This window comes from Gorilla gorilla, chromosome 3 (assembly GCF_029281585.2).
Source record: "Gorilla gorilla gorilla isolate KB3781 chromosome 3, NHGRI_mGorGor1-v2.1_pri, whole genome shotgun sequence".
Taxonomy (NCBI): Eukaryota; Metazoa; Chordata; class Mammalia; order Primates; family Hominidae; genus Gorilla; species Gorilla gorilla.
Genome location: NC_073227.2, coordinates 109,490,776 through 109,510,024, shown reverse-complemented (window position 1 = coordinate 109,510,024; position 19,249 = coordinate 109,490,776). Strand labels below are relative to the sequence as shown.

Below are 19,249 nucleotides of genomic sequence, written 5' to 3'. Positions count from 1 at the left end.
CATAAGGATGCTGGAGGACTTATTTGAAAAGACAGATTAGGACACAGATTTGTGTATGTTCCTATTTGTTCCAGATATAGTTATAGATGTGGATACAGATACAGATATATAGACATAGGGTATATTTATTATTATTTATTTATGTTTTGAGACAGGGTCTCCCTCTGTCACCCAGCCTAGAGTGTAGTGGTGCAATTACAGCCTCAACCTCCTTGGGCTCAAGCGACTCTCCTGCCTCAGCCTTCCATGTAGCTGGGACCACAGGCATGCTCCACCATGCCGGGCTAATTTTTTTTATTTTTTGTAGTGACAAGGTCTCACTTTGTTACCAGCCCAAGCTGGTCTCCAACTCCTGGGCTCAAATGACCCTCCCCCTTGGCTTCTCAAAGTGCTGGGGTTACAAGGTGCGAGCCACCATGCCCAGTGACATAGGGTATTTTATTTTACTGTTCTGCAGTATTTTGCTAATCTTCTCTTTCTCATGAATCTTCCTCATAGACATTATTGCCTATAGTTGGAATGATTATTTCTTTGCATCTCTCTGTCTACAGTTTCTCAAAGTTTACTTTGTCAACTCCATCTCCAAAGGTGTTTGACTTCTTTTTAGGAAATATTCCAGTTATGACTATTACCTGTAAATTAACTCCTCTTTCTTTCTTTCTTTTGCTCTCTGTCTCTCTTGGCTCTAACGAAATTGTAAGGAGCCTACATTGTGAGAGTGTAGTAAGTGTCCAAACACCCAAGAATTATATACACTACTCAAAACCCTAGAGTCTAACTTATACTCTTAAAAACTTTTTTGGATTGAAGATCCTGGATTTTTATTACTTACCTGTTTCATATTTACATTTGTAGGCTACTTGTGATGACATATACTATTAATTATTGTTTTTTAAGATGAAAAAACAAAGTTAGGACTTATTCTATTTCCTTCTGTGCATACTAGGACTCCATTATTGGTAATACTTCCTTCAGTCCTTAAAAAACAGGAAAATTGGAAATTCACTGGATATGTTTTTTGTTGCTGCCGTTGTTGTTTCAGACAGAGTCTCACTCTGTTGCTCAGGCTGGAGTGCAGTGGCATGATCTCAGCTCACTGCAACCTCCACCTCCCGGGTTCAAGAGATCCTCCCACCTCAGCCTCCTGAATAGGTGGGACTACAGGCGTGCACCGCCACGCCCAGATACTTTTTGTATTTTTAATAGAGATGGGGTTTCGCCATATTGGCCAGGCTGGTCTCAAACTCCTGGCCTCAAGTGATCCACCTGCCTCAGCCTCCCGAAGTGCTGAGATTACAGGTGCATGCCACCATGCCTGGCTGCACTGGATGTTTTTATACAGAGTGTTAAAGAAACAAGTTCAAAAAAAATGGCAATGGTTTTTTTTTATTTTAATAATTAAAATCCTATTGCCATAACTGTCATTAGATGTTTCAGTTTCTAAAAATATCTTATTAAACAATTCAATTCATAATCTCCAAATATTATACAAAGCATAGCCCTAGGGGCTTGAAAGATAGAATAAGACTCACTTCTTTCTCTCAAGAAGATTGGAGTCCAAAAAAGAGAAGACACACACATAATAAAGGAAAATTCACTCACCTTAGAAAAATAAAATGTGGAAGAGAATAATAGCAATAGGGATTGTATTTTATATAGTATATATGATCATATTTATAAAACTCAAGTAACTTATTTCCAACTTCTTCAAGGCTTTGCTCAAAGGAGGCCTACACTGACCACTCTAATTAAAAGCTTCAACCCACTCATCCCTGTTATTCTGCCTTACCTTTTATTCTATTCAGTAGCACTCGCTGCCTTCTAATATACTTTACAATTTGGTTATGTATTATGCTTATTGTTTATTGTCTCCATCTGCTAAAATGCAAGCTCCACTAGGGTAGAAGTTTTTTACTTTTTCACTGATACAACCCAAGAGCCTATGACGCTATCTACAGATTGTAGCTGTCCAAAAAAAATTTTTGTTGAACAATTAAATGAGTAAATGTTCTGTGATTTGGATTAGAAGTCGTGTGAAGGGGGGGCATATATAATATATATATGTTATATATGAACATATTGTATGATTTTTAAATATATCATATATCTAATATGTAAGACTGAGAGCAATATTGGAAGACTAAAAATGAAATGTACGTATTTTAAGACAATTAAAGTCCCAAACTTTTATATATTTGGTGGAATCACATACTCATCAGATTTACCAAGGTTGAAATGAAGGAAAAAACATTAAGGGCAGCCAGAGAGAAAGGTCAGGTTACCTACAAAAGGAAGCCTATCAGACTGACAGTGGATCTCTCTGCAGAAACCCTACAAGCTGGAAGAGGGTGGGGGTCAATATTCAACATTCTTAGAGAAAAGAATTTTCAACCCAGAATTTCATATCCAGCCAAACTAAGCTTCATAAGCGAAGGAGAAATAAAATCCTTTACAGACAAGCAAATGCTTTTGTCACCACCAGGCCTGCCTTACAAGAGCTCCTGAAGGAAGCACTAAATATGGAAAGGAAAAACCAGTACCAGACACTGCAAAAACATACCAAATATAAAGACCAACCACACTATGAATAAACTGCATCAACTAACGTGCAAAATAACCAGGTAGAATCATGATGACAGGATCAAATTCACACATAACAATATCAACCTTAAATGTAAATGGACTAAATGCCCCAATTAAAAGACACAGACTGGCACGTTGGATAAAGAGTCAAGACCCATCAGTGTGCTGTATTCAGGAGATCCGTTTCATGTGCAGAGAAACACATAGGCTCAAAATAAAGGGACGGAGGACTATTTACCAAGCAAATGGAAAGCAACAGAAAGCAGGGGTTGCAATCCTAGTCTCTGATAAAACAGACTTTAAACCAGCAAAGCTCAAAAAAGACAAAAAGGGGCATTACATAATGGTAAAGGGAACAATGCAGCAAGAAGAGCTAACTATCCTAAATATACATGCACCCAATACAGGAGCACCCAGATTCATAAAACAAGTTCTTAGAGACCTACAAAGAGACTGAGACTCCCAGACAATAATAGTAGGAGATTTTAACACCCCACTGTCAATATTAGACATATCAACGAGACAGAAAATTAACAAGGATATTCACAACTGGAACTCAGCACTGGACCAAGCAGACCTAATAGACATCTACAGAACTTTCCACCCCAAATCAACAGGATATACATTCTTCTCAGCACCACTTAACACTTACTCTAAAATCAATCACATAATTAGAAGTAAAACACTCCTCAGCAAATGCAAAAGAATGGAAATCATAACAAAAAGCTTCTCAGACAATCAAATTAGAGCTGAGGATTAAGAAACACGCAAAACCACACAACTAAATGGAAACTGAACAACCTGCTCCTGAATGACTACTGGGTAAATAATGAAATTAAGGCAGAAATGAATAAGATTTTTGAAACCAATGAGAATAAAGACACAACGTACCAGAATCTCTGGGACACACCTAAAGCAGTGTTAAGAGGGAAATTTATAGCACTAAATGCCGTCAACAGAAAGTGGGAAAGATCTAAAATCGACAAACTAACATCACAATTAACAGAACTAGAGAAGCAAGAGCAAACAAAGTCAAAAACTAGCAGAAGACAAGAAATAACTAAGATCAGAGCACGACTAAAGGAGATAGAGACATGAAAGCCCTTCAAAAAATAAATGAATCCAGGGGTTGGTTTTTTGAAAAGGTTAACAAAATAGATAGAGTGATAACCAGACTAATAAAGAAGAAAAGAGAGAAGAATCAAATAGACACAATAAAAAATGATAAAGGGGATATCACCACTGATCCCACAGAAATACAAACTACCGTCAGAGAATACTATAAACACCTCTACGCAAGTAAACTAGAAAATCTAGAAGAAATGGATAAATTTCTGGACACATACACCCTTTCAAGACTAAACCAGGAAAAAGTCGAATCCATGAATAGACCAAACATTGAGGCAGTAATTAATAGCCTACCAACTAACAAAAGCCCAGGACCAGACAGATGCACAGCCAAATTCTACCAAAGGTACAAATAGGAGCTGGTACCATTCCTTCTGAAACTATTTCAAACAATAGAAAAAAAGGGACTCCTCCCTAAACCATTTTATGAGGCCAGCATCATCCTGATATAAAAACCTGGCAGAGACACAACAGAAAAAGAAACTTTCAGGCCAATACCCCTGATGAACATTGATGCAAAAATCCTCAGAAAATACTGGCAAACAGGAGTCAGCAACACATCAAAAGCTTATCCACCACAATTAAGTCGGCTTCAACCCTGGGATGCAAGGCTGGTTCAACATATGCAAATCAATAAACGTAATCCACCACATAAACAGAACCAATGACAAAAACCACATGATTATCTCAATAGATGCAGAAAATGCTTTTGAAAAATTCAACACCCCTTCAGGCTAAAAACTTTCAATAAACTAGGTATTGATGGCACATATCTCAAAATAATAAGGGCTATTTATGACAAACCCATAACCAATATCATACTAAATGGGCAAAAGCTGGAAGCATTTCCTATGAAAACTGGCACAAGAGAAGGATGCCCTCTCTCACCACTCCTATTCACCATAGTATTGGCAGTTCTGGCACGGTAATGAGCCGAGAGAAAGAAATAAAGGGTATTCAAATAGGAAGAGAGAAAATGAAATTGTCTCTGTTTGCAGATGACATGATTGTATATCTAGAAAACCCCATCATCTCAGCCCAAAAATGTCTTAAGCTGATAAGTAACTTCAGTGAGGTCTCAGGATACAAAGCAATGTGCAAAAATCACAAGCATTCATATACACCAATAATAGGCAAACAGAGAATCAAATCATAAGTGAACTCCCATTCACAATTGCTACAAAGAAAATAAAATACCTAGGAATACAACCTACAAGGGAAGTGAAGGACCTTTTCAAGGAGAACTACAAACCACTGCTCAAGGAAATAAGAGAGGACACAAATGGAAAAAAATTTCATGCTTATGGATAGGAAGAATCAATATTGTGAAAATGGCCACACTGCCCAAAGTAATTTATAGATTCAATGCTATTCCCACCAAGCTACTATTGACTTTCTTCACAGAATTAGAAAAAACTACTTTAAATTTCATATGGAACCAAAAAAGGAGCCCATATAGCCAAGACAATCCTAAGCAAAAAGAACAAAGCTGGAGGCATCAGACTACCTGACTTCAAACTATACTACAAGGCTACAGTAATCAAGACAGCATGGTACTAGTACCAAAATAGATATATAGACCAATGGCGCAGAACAGAGGCCTCAGAAATAACGCCACACATCTACAACCATCTGATCTTTAACAAACCTGACAAAAACAAGCAATGGGGAAAGGATTCCCTATTTAATAAGTGGTGTTGGGAAAACTGGCTAGCCATATGCAGAATACTGAAACTGGACCCCCCATCCTTACACCTTATACAAAAATTAACTCAAGATGAATTAAAGACCTAAACATAAGATTAAAACCACAAAAACCCTAGAAGAAAACCTAAGTAATACCACTCAGGACATAGGGATGGGCAAAGACTTCATGACTAAAACATCAAAAGCAATTGCAACGAAAGCCAAAACTGACAAATGGGATCTAATTAAACTAAAGAGCTTCTGCACTGCAAGAGTAACTATCATCAGAGTGAACAGGCAACCTACAGAATGGGAGAAAATTTTTGCAATCTATTCATCTGACAAAGGTCTAGTATCCAGAATCTATAAGGAAAGAAAACAAATTTACAAGAAAAAAACAAACAACCCCATCAAAAAGTGGATGAAGGATATGAACAGACACTTGTCAAAAGAAGACATTTATGCAGCCAACAAACATGAAAAAAAGCTCATCATCACTGGTCATTAGAGAAATGCAAATCAAAACCACAATGAGATACCATCTCATGCCAGTTAGAATGGTGATTATTAACAAGTCTGGAAGCAGTAGATGCTGGCGAGGATGTGGAGAAATAGGAATGCTTGTACACTCTTGGTGGGAGTGTAAATTAGTTCAACCATTGCAGAAAACAGTGTGGCAATTCCTCAAGGATCTATAACTAGAAATACCATTTGACCCAGCAATCCCATTACAGAGTATATACCCAAAGGATTATAAATCATTCTATTATAAAGACACATGCACACATATGTTTATTGCAGTACTATTTACAACAGCAAAGACTTGGAACCAACCCAAATGCCCATCAATGATAGACTGGATAAAGAAAATGTGGCTAGTATACACCATGGAATACTACGCAGCCATAAAAAAGAATGAGTTCATGTCCTTTGCAGGGACATAAATGAAGCTGGAAACCATCATTCTCAGCAAACTACCACAGGGACAGAAAACCAAATACGACATATTCTCAGTCATAAGTGGGAGTTGAACAATGAGAACACATGGACACAGGGAGGGGAACATCACACACTGGAGCCCGTTGGGGAATGGGGGGCAAGGAGAGGGATAGCATTAGGAGAAATACCTAATGCATGCAGGGCTTAAAACCTAGGTGATGGGTTGATGGGTGCAGCAAACCACCATAGCACATGTATACCTATGTAACAAACCTGCACCTTCTGCACATGTATCCCAGAACTTAAAGTATAATGATAAAAAAACTGCATATAATTTTCACTCCCCCAAAATTTAACTATTTATAGCCTACTGTTGACTGCAAGCCTTACTGATAACATAAACAGTCGATTAACATATATTTATTACATGCTGGAATCTTACAGTAAAGCTACACAAAAGAAACTTCTATTTAAAAAATCATAAGAGAAAATATATTTACTATTCATTAAGTAGAAGTGGACCATCATAAAGGTCTTCATCCTTGTTGTCTTCACGTTGAGTAGGCTGAGAAGGTGGAGGAAGAGGAAGTGTTGCTCTTGCTGTCTCAGATGGCAGAGGTAGAACAGGTTGAGGTGGTTAGAAGGCGAGACAGTAGAAGCAGGCAGATTTATTGAAAAAAGTCTGTATAGAAGTGGACCCATGCAGTTCAAAGTCTTGCTGTTCAATGGTCAACTGTATTCCCAACCTGAATAGCCTCATCATCTTTGAATTAAGGCTCCATAAGCAGACAGTATATTGTTGATTCTTGGGTGTTTTGGGGTTTTTTTTTTTTTTCCATTTTGGTTGATTTTGAATTTTTTTTTAAAGGAAAGCTATTTAAAAATAATCCTTGTGGCTGGGCACGATGGCTTACGCCTGTAATCCCAGCACTTTGGGAGGCCGAGGCAGGCGGATCATGATGTCAGGGGTTCAAGACCAGCATGAGCAACATGGTGAAACCCTGTCTCTACTAAAAATACAAAAATTACCCGGGCGTGGTGACACATGCCTGTAATCCCAGCTACTCAGGAGGCTGAGGCAGGAGAATTGCTTGAACCTGGGAGGCAGAGGTTGCAGTGAGCAGAGATCGTGCCACTGCACTCCAGCCTGGGTAACAGAGCGAGACTCCATCTCAAAAAAAAAATAATAATAATAATAATAATCCTTGTTAGTATAGTTAGTATGACCAAATACAGAGATAGTATAGGGATTGTTAAATGTTAAGGTGCTTAAAAATCCACTGAGGACCTTATTTCAAATACAGCTCCCCAGGCACTGCTCCCAGGAAATCTTAGTATGTCTGAAGTGAAGCCTAGAAATATAAATTAATTACAAGTTCCCTAAATGATTTGAGTGAAACGTTGAGAAAACATAAACCTGAGACCAAATATTCTGGATTCATATTAGTTTTATCTAATTTGATTAAGTAAATTATAATTTTTAGTTGATGTAGCTCAAACTTCTCAGTATGTATATTTATTTTGCTAGGCATAATACACTTATTTGGAGGTAAATTATTTTTATATCATGATGTAATGGAAAGAGCATGGGAGCCTGCAGGAGCTTGGTTCAAATCTCAGTTCTGTTGCTTAATTAACTGAATAATTTTGGGGAAATTACTTTATCTTGTTAAGCCTTACTTTTTCTGTTTTAAATGAATAATAGCACCTAACCCCTTATGGAGGGTTAAAAGAATTAGCAGATGTAAAGTAATTAATTCAATATCTAATGCAGTAAGGTACCGAAAAAAAATCCAAATGGGCTATAAGAATTCTGCTGTATGAAGTGTTTCACTGAATACTCCTACTTTGACTTACTTGCATTTAGAACTATTTTGTATCTTAGGTGTTTCAGCTGGGACACTACTTTGCTATGTGATAGTGCCAGTTATTTACCTGTTTGCTCTCTGATCCATTTGCCTTCTCTCCCAGCTCTTCTCTGTACCATAGGAAGCTAAATCCTGGGAATGTTTTCCCAAATTCCATTCCCAACTTGCTTCTGGGTAATTTTAGACAATAGGAGGCACCGAGGGAAGATAGAAAGGTGAGAAGAGAAGATAAAGGGAGGTGACCATTCCAGTATGATCTCTTCTGGATTCCAGCTGTTGAGGCTGCTGGCCTAGGCTTTGGTAAAAACACCTTTTCCCATTGTCCCTCCAGTGCTGGGTTAAGAACAGCTTTCTGCAGTTGCAGATCTTAAAGTTGCCTCACCTTCCCCTGTGTGTGCTTTCCATTTTAATAGAATGTAATGTTTTTGGAATAAATGGTTTTTGTTTGGGGACTCAGATGTGCATTAAAAATTTACAGAAATCCTTTAATAGTAATTGAAGTTTCAAGTTAGGTTTTATTCTAAGAAAGGGTTTTCAGAAACAAATTACTCTGTTAAGGAAAAGAAAGTCTATAGACAGTAAAAGCCAGAAAATGTTAGTTTCTTCCTTTTCTCCAAAAGAAAAAATTTGGCCCAGAATCTCTTCATCCACCAAAATCAAACTATCTTTGTCTTTCCATTGCATGAAATACAGTATCTCATGATACTGTATCTCATGAAAACTACCCTAAAAAAATTTAAACTTCATATTATATGACCTTTTAAGAATATGTGGAGAAGTTTGAAGAAGATTAAATAGAGAGCCAGGAAATAAATCCATGTGTTTATGGCGAATTGATCTTCAACAAAGCTACCAAGAACACAATGGGGAAAGGATAGTCTCCAACATATGGTGTTGGGAAAACTAAATATCCACACACAGAAGAATGAAATTGGACCCTTATCTCACACCATATGCAACAATCAACTCAAAATAAATTAAAGATTTTAATGTAAGATCTGAAACTGTAAAACTACTAGCTAAAAACCTAGGGAAAAGGCTTCTTGACATCCCTCTAGGCAATGATTTTTTGGCTATAACCCCAACAGCACAGGCAACAAAAGCAAAAATAGGCAAATTGGATTACATCAAACTAAAATGTTTCTGCATAGCAAAGGAAGAAATCAACAGAGTGAAGAGACAACATTCAGAATGGGAGAAAATACTTGCACACTGCATATCTGATAAGGAGATAATGTCCAACATACATAAAAAAGCTCAAACAACTCACTAGCAAGAAAACAAATAAAATCCAATTTACGAATGAGCAAAGAACCTGAATACACATTTCTAAAAAGAAGATACAGAAATGGCTAAGAGGTATATAAAACAAATATTCAGCATCACTAATCATCAGGGAAATGCATATTCAAACCACAATATGATATCGTCTCACACTTGTAAGAATAGCTATTATCAAAAAGATGAAAGATAACAAGATGTAGAGAAAAGAGAACCCGTGTACACTGTTGGTAGGAATGTAAATTAGTACAGTCATCATGGAAAACAGTATGGAGTTCCTCAAAAAATTAAAAATAAAACCCCCATGAGATCTAGCAATTCCTACTTCTGGGTAAATATGTAAAGGAAATGAAATCAGTCTATCAAAAACATAGCTGCGCTCCCATGTTCGTTGCAGCATTAGTCACAATAGCCAAGATATATGGAATCAATCAATTCATCAATCATCGTCAATGGATGAATAAATAAGGAAAATGTGGCTTATATACACAATGAAATATTATTCTGTCTTAGAAAAAAAGGAAATGCTGTCATTTGCAACAACCTGGATAAAACTGGACATTACGTTAAGTGAACTAAGCCAGGCAGAGAAAGACAAACACTTCATGATCTCACTTATATGTGGACTCTCTAAAAAGTTGAATTCAAAGAAGCAGAGAGTAGAATAGTGGTTACCAGGGCCTGAAGATGAGGGGATGGATGGGAAGAAGTTATTTAAAGGATACAAGTTTCAGTTAGACAGTATGAATAAATTCTGGAGCTCTATTGCACAGCATGGTGACTATAGTTAATAAAAATGTATTGTGTCCTTGAAAACTGCTAAGAGTAGATTTTAAATTTCACCACGTACACACAAAAAAAGAATAACTATGTGAGGTGATGGTGATGGATACGTTAATTAGCTTGATTGTGGTATTCATTTCACAATGTATACATCTATCAAAACATGTATACCAGAAATATGCACAATTTTTATTTGTGAATTATACCTCAAAAAAGCTGAAGAAACATCTATGTGTAAAGGGAACATAAAATTGAGAAGATATTTCATCATAATGTTAGCATAAGTTAATTAGATTATGCTGACTTTTTCCAAATTGTACCATCTGTACAATGTTGTCAAAAATTTTAAACTCACTTTCTGGCTACTGGAATTAGCACCTCGACTGTATTTTTGGACTATGGCCAAATCTGCTATCTACAGGATTGCTTTACCTTGTGATAGCCAACCATTTACAATTTTATCCTCACTTGAACCCACTGTTAGCTGAAATTGCTACTACAGAGGTTTGAGATGAAATTTCTAATACTTCAGGACATTGTGGAAAGTAACCCAACACATTCAAGAAGTATATTGCTTCCTGTGGAATTGATCTGCAAGAAAAAAAAAAACTACATTCCATACTAAAATTTCTGATAAATTTTTCATAATTTGTCACTAATAAAAAAATCAAAAATACATTGTTTATACTACCCTAAAAGCTTAAAATCCATAAATTTACATATATTACTTTATGAAGTATGTATTATCTTCATTTTTTTTTTTTTTTTTTTTTTTGAGACAGATTCTTGCTCTGTCGCCCAGGCTGGAGTCCAGGGGCGCGATTTCGGCTCACTGCAAGCTCTGCATCCCGGGTTCACGCCACTCTCCTGCCTCAGCCTCCCAAGTAGCTGGGACTACAGGCACCCGCCACCATGCCCGGCTAATTTTTTTTCTATTTTTAGTAGAGACGGGGTTTCACCATGTTAGCCAGGATGGTCTCGATCTCCTGACCTCATGATCCGCCCACCTCAGCCTCCCAAAGTGCTGTGATTACAGGCGTGAGCCACTGTGCGCGGCCTATTATCTTCATTTTTAAATGAGGAACTAGCTTAAGAGAATTTCATTAACTTGTCCATTGCACTATTTGTAAAGGGAGGAGTAAAGATTCAAACCCAGATATCTGAAATGATTCCAAAGCCCTTGCTTACCACAACTATATGGTTTCTGGGATGGCAAATGCCCTTAATTTAAGATAATACTTTAGCACTTCCCAAATCAATATCATCCAGTACCATATTTGGATCGCCAGTGTATTAACTAAGGTGAAACTCCAGTCTCCCTTGATTTATGAGTTTGACCTATTGATTTATGTAAGAGCCCAGAGGTTTCCTAAAGAAAAAGGTTTTGACTACTCAAGAGTTCAAGCACTAAAAAACATATGTTTGAAACACAAGATACTACTACTTGCCTATTAGAATGGCAAAAATCCAAAACACTAACAATACCAAATGTTGGAGGGGATGTGGAACAAGAGGAAGTGTCATTTATTGCTGGTGGGAATGCAAAATGGTACAGCTACTTTGCCACACAGTTTGACAGTTTTTTTAAATAAAACCACACATACTCTTACTATACAATCCAGCTATCATGACCTTGGTTTTTATCCAAAGGAATTGAAAATTTATGTCCCCACAAAAATCTACACATGGATATTTATGGCCGCTTTATTCATAATTGCTAAAACCTGAGAGCAACCAAAATGCCCTTCAGTAGGTAAATGGATTAACCATGATACACTCTATACAATGGAATATTATTCAGTGCTAAGAAGAAATGAAAAGCCATGAAAAACCCTGAAAAAAATGCAGAGGAAATTTAAATGCACATTATTAAGTGCCAGTCTGAAAAGGTTACATATTGTATGATTGCAGCTCTATAACACTCTGGAAAAGGCAAAACTATGGAGATAATAAAAAAGGTTAGTGGTTGACAGGGGTTAGAGGAGAGAGGGATGAATAGGCAGAGCACGAAGGATTTTTAGGACAATGAAACATTTCATAAGGTACTAAAATGTTTGGTGTGTGTCATTTTACATTGTCAAAACTCATAGAATGTACAACACCAAGAGTGAACTATAGACCTGGCATGGTGGCTCATGCCTATAATCCCAGCTCTTTGGAAGGCCAAGGGTGGCAGATTGCTTGAGCCCAGGAGTTCAAGACCAGCCTGGGCAACATGGCCAAGCCCCATCTCTACAGAAAACACGAAAATTAGCCAGACAAGGTGGTGTGTGCCTGTAGTCCCAGCTACTCAGGACACTGAGGTGGGAGGATCAATTGAGCCCAGGAGGTCGAGGCTGCAGTGAGCAATGAGGGCAACACTTCACTCCAGCCTGGGTGACAGAGCAAGACCCTGTCTTTAAAAAAAAAAAAAAAAAAAAGAGTAAATTATGGACTCTGGGTGATAATGATGTGTCATTGTAGGTTCATTGCCTATAACAAATGTACCACTCTGGTGTGGGATGTTGATACTTGGGGAGGCTTTTCATGTGTGAGTACAGGGGTTATATGGGAAATCTCTGTACTTTCTGCTCAATTTTGCTGTGAACCTAAAACATCTCAAAAAAGTAAATCTATTTAAAAAGAAAGAGAGGGAGAGAGAGATGTACTGAGGAAGCCAAATCAAAAGGAAGGAGAAATTTGAAGCTCCAGCTTTGCTTTTGAAGTAGAAACACACAGATTAAATTTACATTGATAGGAACAGGAGGAAATTAACACTGGTTTTAAAACAAAAACCTCCTCACATAGAACTCTCTGTACTTCTTTTGCAACTTTTCTGTAAGCCCAAAATTAATTCAAAATAAAAAGTTTTTTAAAAGCTACAATATGCTAGGCAATGTGTGTAATAACCCTATGGTATAAATATTATTCTCATTTTCAAAGACAGAAATGGAGGCCTGGGATGGTTAAGTAGCATGCAGAAGGCCTGCTAGAAAATGGCTGGGCTAGAATTCTAAATATTATGTCCCCGCTACAAAGCTCCTCCGTTCTTCACTAGATCACACTGAGTCCTAATGGCAGCATTACAGATAGGGCACAAGTGTGGGAGCCGAGGAAAGCAATAGTGGAATTTATTTTCACACTTGCCTCTTTTTCACTCAGATGGCTGATCAATAGAAGTAAAAAGTATTTATAGAATTTCATGCTTTATTGAGCAGACATTAACATATGATCACGCCTTGAATCGCAGAAAGCATATCATGGCATTTTAAATGATTGAAAAACAAAATGTTCTCTAAAGATAAAACAGATTTATGTTTCTTTTCAATAATATTGAGTCCAAAGACTTGTATATAAAAGATTACAAAATTAACATGAAAATCTTCTACTTATTTTATTTGCAAAGCAAAAGCAGTCTTTCATTTTCTTTGACACGTTTTATCTATTTTACAGAAATAGGGTATACATTAATTAAGCCTCTTCATTGAAATGTGCCCAATTTGAAGAGCATCTTTGCTGGCAACCATTAATTGTGAACACTCCTCCTTCAGTATGACAAATGGCACCTTTGACCTATTCCAGTATTTGTTCTCCTTACCCCTATATTCATTCCTAGGTCTGTAAAACTTAAATTTATTGATTCAAATACTATTCAATGAGCACCGACTGAATGCCAAACATCGTGCTCTCATATTTCTTAAAATAACCATAAGGTACTTCCTGTCTCTGATGTTTGAATGATGTCAAGACCGCTCTGAATTTTTAGATGTTCATAATAAAGTAGATTCAAGAAAAGGATTCAGCAAAAGAGGCTCTCCCAAGATTTGTGAACGTTAAAAAGATTGGTGATGAATATTTCAAAAAATCTGCTTTATTTTAGCAGCAACTTCATAACAGTAGAGTCAATTGTCCCTGAAGTCACAGTGGGTCACTTGCAGAATACTACAGTAATTGGAGACAGCATACATTCTTGTGAGGAGGAATATTCCCTGGGAGGCTCTGGAGCCTGTTTCAGCATTTCGTATAACAGCCAACATTGGTGAAAGTGCCTTATGCGATGTGGATGTTAAAAAAATCAGTCATTAGCCAGGGTTGGTGGCACATGCCTATGGTCTCAGCTACCTGGGAGGCTGAAGTGGGAGAATCACTTAAGCCTGGGGAGGTCAAGGCTGCAATGAGCAGGGAGGGGCCACTACACTCCAGCCTTAGGAACAGATTCTGTCTCAAAAAAAAAAAGAAAAAAGAAAAAAAAAGGTCAGAATTTTATAGCTGAAAGGGACTTTTGAGATCAAAGTAGCTGATTATTATGAACATTTTCCCTCCTGAAAACACAGTGAAAGGAAACATTAGCAAAATGAATTTTCACACATTTAGTACCATCAGAATTTTAAAATCTGCTTCTTGGGGCATAAAGCAGTAGTTTTGGGGATACTCCTATAATTCAAAACACGATGCCTCTTCATTTTATTGCCTGTTGACTGGAATATAGTTGTGCAAGTCTGATATCGCTCTCTACAATTTTAGATGAGTTCATTAAAATAAGTTATATCGCAGAAGACAGTTGACTTTTTAATCAGTATTATGAATCTCCATCTACCTGAAATCACATTTATTAAAATATCTTTTATTTCACTAATCTTTTATCTCACTAATACTTGAACTCAATGTTCTTCACCAAAAGCCTCATACCACACCAAAGAGAGCTAAATTATTGTTCTAACTCAGCCATAAAAGAGGATCAGAGAATGAGGCATAGAGCTCTGTTGACTTGTGAGTCATGCACGTTTTCAAATGAATGGATAATCAAGAACATCTCTAAGATGCAAGAAGGAAAGGTCAGAGCTTCATTTTAAATGCCCTGAGCCCGAAGACTAAATGTGAAATGTCACAAAATTCATTGCATGTAGTATTTTACCTATTATTTTAGTAACACAAAGGCAACTAATTTCATCTTATGGTTTCTAATACCATGCTGGAAATGATGCATACTAATCAGAGATAACATTTGCCAGCCAGGACTTTAGAGCCAGTTCTGCCTAACTTGATTAGAGGAAGAACTTCCTAAGCAACCACCATGGCTCCCGTCCCCAATCCTGACGGCACTCAGATTGTCCGCTAGAAAACAAATACTTGTTTAAAGGTTTCGAAGCCAGGCACAGTGACTCACACCTGTAATTCCAGCAATATGGAAGGCCAAGGCAGGAGGATCAGTCAAGGCCAGGAGTTCAAGACCAGCCATGGCAACCTAGGAGACCCCATTTCTAAAAAAGATATTGAAAAATTAGCCAGTCTTAGTGATACATGCCTGCAGTCCCAACTACTTATGAGGCTGAGGTAAGAGGAGTGCTTGAGCCAGGATTTTGAGGCTGCAGTCAGCTGTGATTGTGCCACTGCACTCCAGCCTAGGTGGCACAGCAACATTCTGTCTCTAAAACAAAACAAAACACAATTAAGAAATAAAAAAGGGAAAGTTTTGAGCAGGAGGTGCCTTAAAGTAAGTAAAAGTAATTACATTTTAAGCTGCTAATTCTAAAAACATTTTTTGTTTGTTTGTTTAAGTATATTCTGGCCTTTGGCCTCTAATTAAAAGATGATCTGAGTATTTTCTTTAATACCACCTGCCCTGAGCTAGCCACTGTTCTATCAATTTTATTATTAACTTATTCATACCTAACAACAACCAAATTTGGTAAATACTGTTATTATAATCCCTATTTTACAAATGAGGAAATTGCGCCGTGAGGAATTTAAGTAATCTTCCCAAGGCCACATAGTTAAGAAATGGCAGAGTAGAGTTTGAACCCAAGAAGTCTGGTTCCAGAGCTGGGACCCATGCACATTACAGGTACAACATATAGTTTACAATATATCATTTATTGTTTGTTCACTGAGGGCCAAATGCTACGCTAAACTCTGTATGTGATAGATGTCATTTTATTCCTATCACCCCCTGAGGTAAATAATGCATTTTACTGATCATCATAGACTCAAAGAGCGCATGTCCTTTGTTCCTAGTCACACTGCCAGTACGTGACAGAGTTGACACCTATTCCAGGTCTAGCTCTGTCCAAAATTCACAATGTAATAGCTCCATTAAAGAGTTTTTCAGGAAAAGGGCCAAGGAATCCCTTGATAAGGTATGAAAGGACAGGACAAACACCCAAATTTTAGGCTAATTACACTTTTATGATGCTTTCTTAATACATTTTAACAAATAAATAACTCTAGAACAGGAAGGACCTTGAGATGATCTAAGCCCCAGCTGCCTCCTTTTACTGATGAGGACCTGTGGCCCAGAACGGTTAAAAAAAACTCTGAAAATCACAGAGATGCAAGGACAGAACCACTCTCCACTCAAGCTCTGTTCCAGAATTCTATGCCACTTTCTTCAGAATGCTGCATCTCAATTCATAGCAATTTATACTATAAGTGGATGCAAGTGTATCTATTTCTAAGATACTTTTGTTATCCCCTGTAGAACTCGGCAAATCTCTCTTTGCTAAAATTGTCTTTTTTAGCTGTATCATGATTGCTTAAAGGCCACTTTATCCATGCTTATTGAAACACTTTCAATAATTGGACACAAATATTTGTTTACATTGTTTTCTGCTTGCTAATTTATCCTCCTGCATTTCTTTAAAAGCATTCATTTGCAATCTTAGTCCTCTTTAAAGACATTGTTTTATTTGAAAAAAAAAAGATACTATCCTTAAACAAAGGCATATATTAATAAATCTTCCATGCTTTTTGTGATTTTTAATTCAACCCAAAGAAGAAAAGCACTTTTAACTTCAGACAATTGTCCTTTTTTTTCCATTTCTTGTGTGGCCCAAATTTATTTCTGTGCCAGTTCTGAGTATACCTGAGTCTCTACTTCTTCTGTGTATCCTTTGTGATTCTGAGCTTGTTGGCTCCCTGTTCCAAATCCTTTCTGGGCCATCTGCCATGTTCTTATGTACCTTGACCCAGGGTTCTTGACTAGGTGGGGAGAGTAGGTATGGGAAGCCACCTGTTCCTTTTCTCTGTGTGGAGATGTTTCTAATCCTTCTGCAGTAAACAGAGACAGCAAACAACAGCAGCACATCTATCCTAACTGTGCAAAGGCAGATAAATCTCCCAGCTCAACTGCCTGATCACTCACCTGATTTTCTTTCTTAAGATGTAAGTATGTGGTCCCATGCTCCTTCATGGGCAGCTTGCTTTGTTATAACAATGGAGTTTAGGATTATAGCCTGGGAAGGCAGAGTTTGTGCCTAGATAGTATTGCACCAACTGATTTCTCAGACATTAAACTGACAGAGAGACTATTGAGGATTCAGATCCTAGAGAGAAGGACTGAGGTTGGGAAAGAGGGAAGATGGATAAACAAGAGGAATTTCTCAGGGCAAGGGTTGTAGTTATGAAGGATTCCAGAGGTTTTGTGGACAGATAATGGTAGACATGTTAGGGGTGGAAAGTATCTGAGTTACCAGGGGCGAATCCATACCGGTCTGCAGCAACCTCAGTTCTTGCCTTCTCAGAAGAATTTGACTGAGGGGCATAAGGCAGAAAAAGAGACCAAGGCAAGTTTCAGAGCAGGAGTAGAAGTGTATTAAAAAGCTTTAGAGCAGGAAAGAAAGGAAGGTACAGTTGGAAGAGACCCAAGTGGGCACTATGAAGGTCAAGTGTGACGTTTAACCTTGATCCTACGACTTTATACTCTGGCCCACTCCTGACGTTTTGCGCCTCTTTCCCATGATTCTTCCCTTAGAGTGGGCTGCCCGCATGCGCAGTGCCCTCCTTAGCTTGGGAGGTGAGACTGCCAGTGTGTTTAGGAAGTTGTACTCATGCCCATCTGAGGCTTTCTTCCCTTTTCCAGTAGAGTGGCCCCGGAAGGTCATACTCCTCCATTTTGTCTCTTAATGGGCATGCCTGGGCTCACTCGCCCAATATCTGACATTTTATTAGATGCCCTTTTTGCTTCTCCCTGGCACCTGCATTCAATTAACACTTTAATGTAACAGCTGTGGACCATCAGGAGATTGTCTCTCCCTGGCGCCGGCTGCTGAGTTATCATGTTTAGGGAGGCAATGTGGTAACTGAGAAACCATCACCAATGATTGCCTGACATTCCTGGTGGGTGGGGGAAGAGCCCTCTTCTGCCCTGCTCATGCCTGGCTAACTAACGGTAACAGACAGAAAAGGAAAGAAATGAAGGTGTGATTGCTCAAGAAGGGGCAGAGTGAGGATGAAGAGCATCGGGTCTCTCTCTGAGGCTGATGAAAATGAAGATCCTATCTGCTTCTGTGTTCAGGATGTACCTGGAAGGCTGACTGGTCCCCCTCAGTGTCTCCCACAAGCAGGTGGCGGCCTCAGTGGCCACTTCTCCTTGGGCCTCCCATACACCAGCAACCAGAGAGCAGAGTTGGAGAGTGTGAGAGAGTGGAGAGTGTGAAAAAACCTTTGGCTTTTTTTTTTTTTTTTTTGAGTCGGTTTCTTGCTCTGTCACCCAGGCTGGAGTGCAATGGTGTGATCGCAGCTCACTGCAATCTCTGCCTCCTGGGTTCAAGCGATTCTCCTGCCTCCTGCCTCAGCCTCCTGAGTAGCTGGGATTACAGGCACCACACCCAGCTAATTTTTGTATTTTTAGTAGAGATGGGGTTTCACCATGTGGTCAGGCTGGTCTCGAACTCGTGACCTCAGACGATCCACCCGCCTCGGCCTCCCAAAGTGCTGGGATTAGAGGCATGCGCCACCTCACCCGGCCCCCTTTGGCATTTTCTAAGTGAATTTAGACTTGGAAGACTCTGTGTTTTCCGTACGTCTCTGACTGCCTAACGGGGGATGGGCAGGGCTGTCAATCAGATGGCATTTGTCAGAGTCACAAATTACCAGCAAAGCGCCTCACAAGAAAAGCCTCGTGTTCCCTCTGCAGAGGTTTCCCCATTTAGGAAACGTGAACTGAAGTAACCTTGCAAGATAAAGTTCTCACATATCACAGATACTTGATCGTTTTCTTCTTT

The 19,249-nt window shown here is 38.4% G+C and overlaps 1 long non-coding RNA gene across 1 annotated transcript in view; it reads right to left on the bottom strand.

Annotated features, from left to right (window-relative positions):
* The window catches only part of LOC129532990 (uncharacterized), a 46,032-nt gene extending 28,061 nt beyond the window's left edge, over nt 1-17,971 (bottom strand). The window contains exon 1 of the long non-coding RNA XR_008678982.2: nt 17,389-17,971. This is a non-coding gene — a long non-coding RNA (uncharacterized lncRNA). The remainder of the gene's footprint in view (nt 1-17,388) is intronic.
* Nucleotides 17,972-19,249: the final 1,278 nt, after the last annotated feature.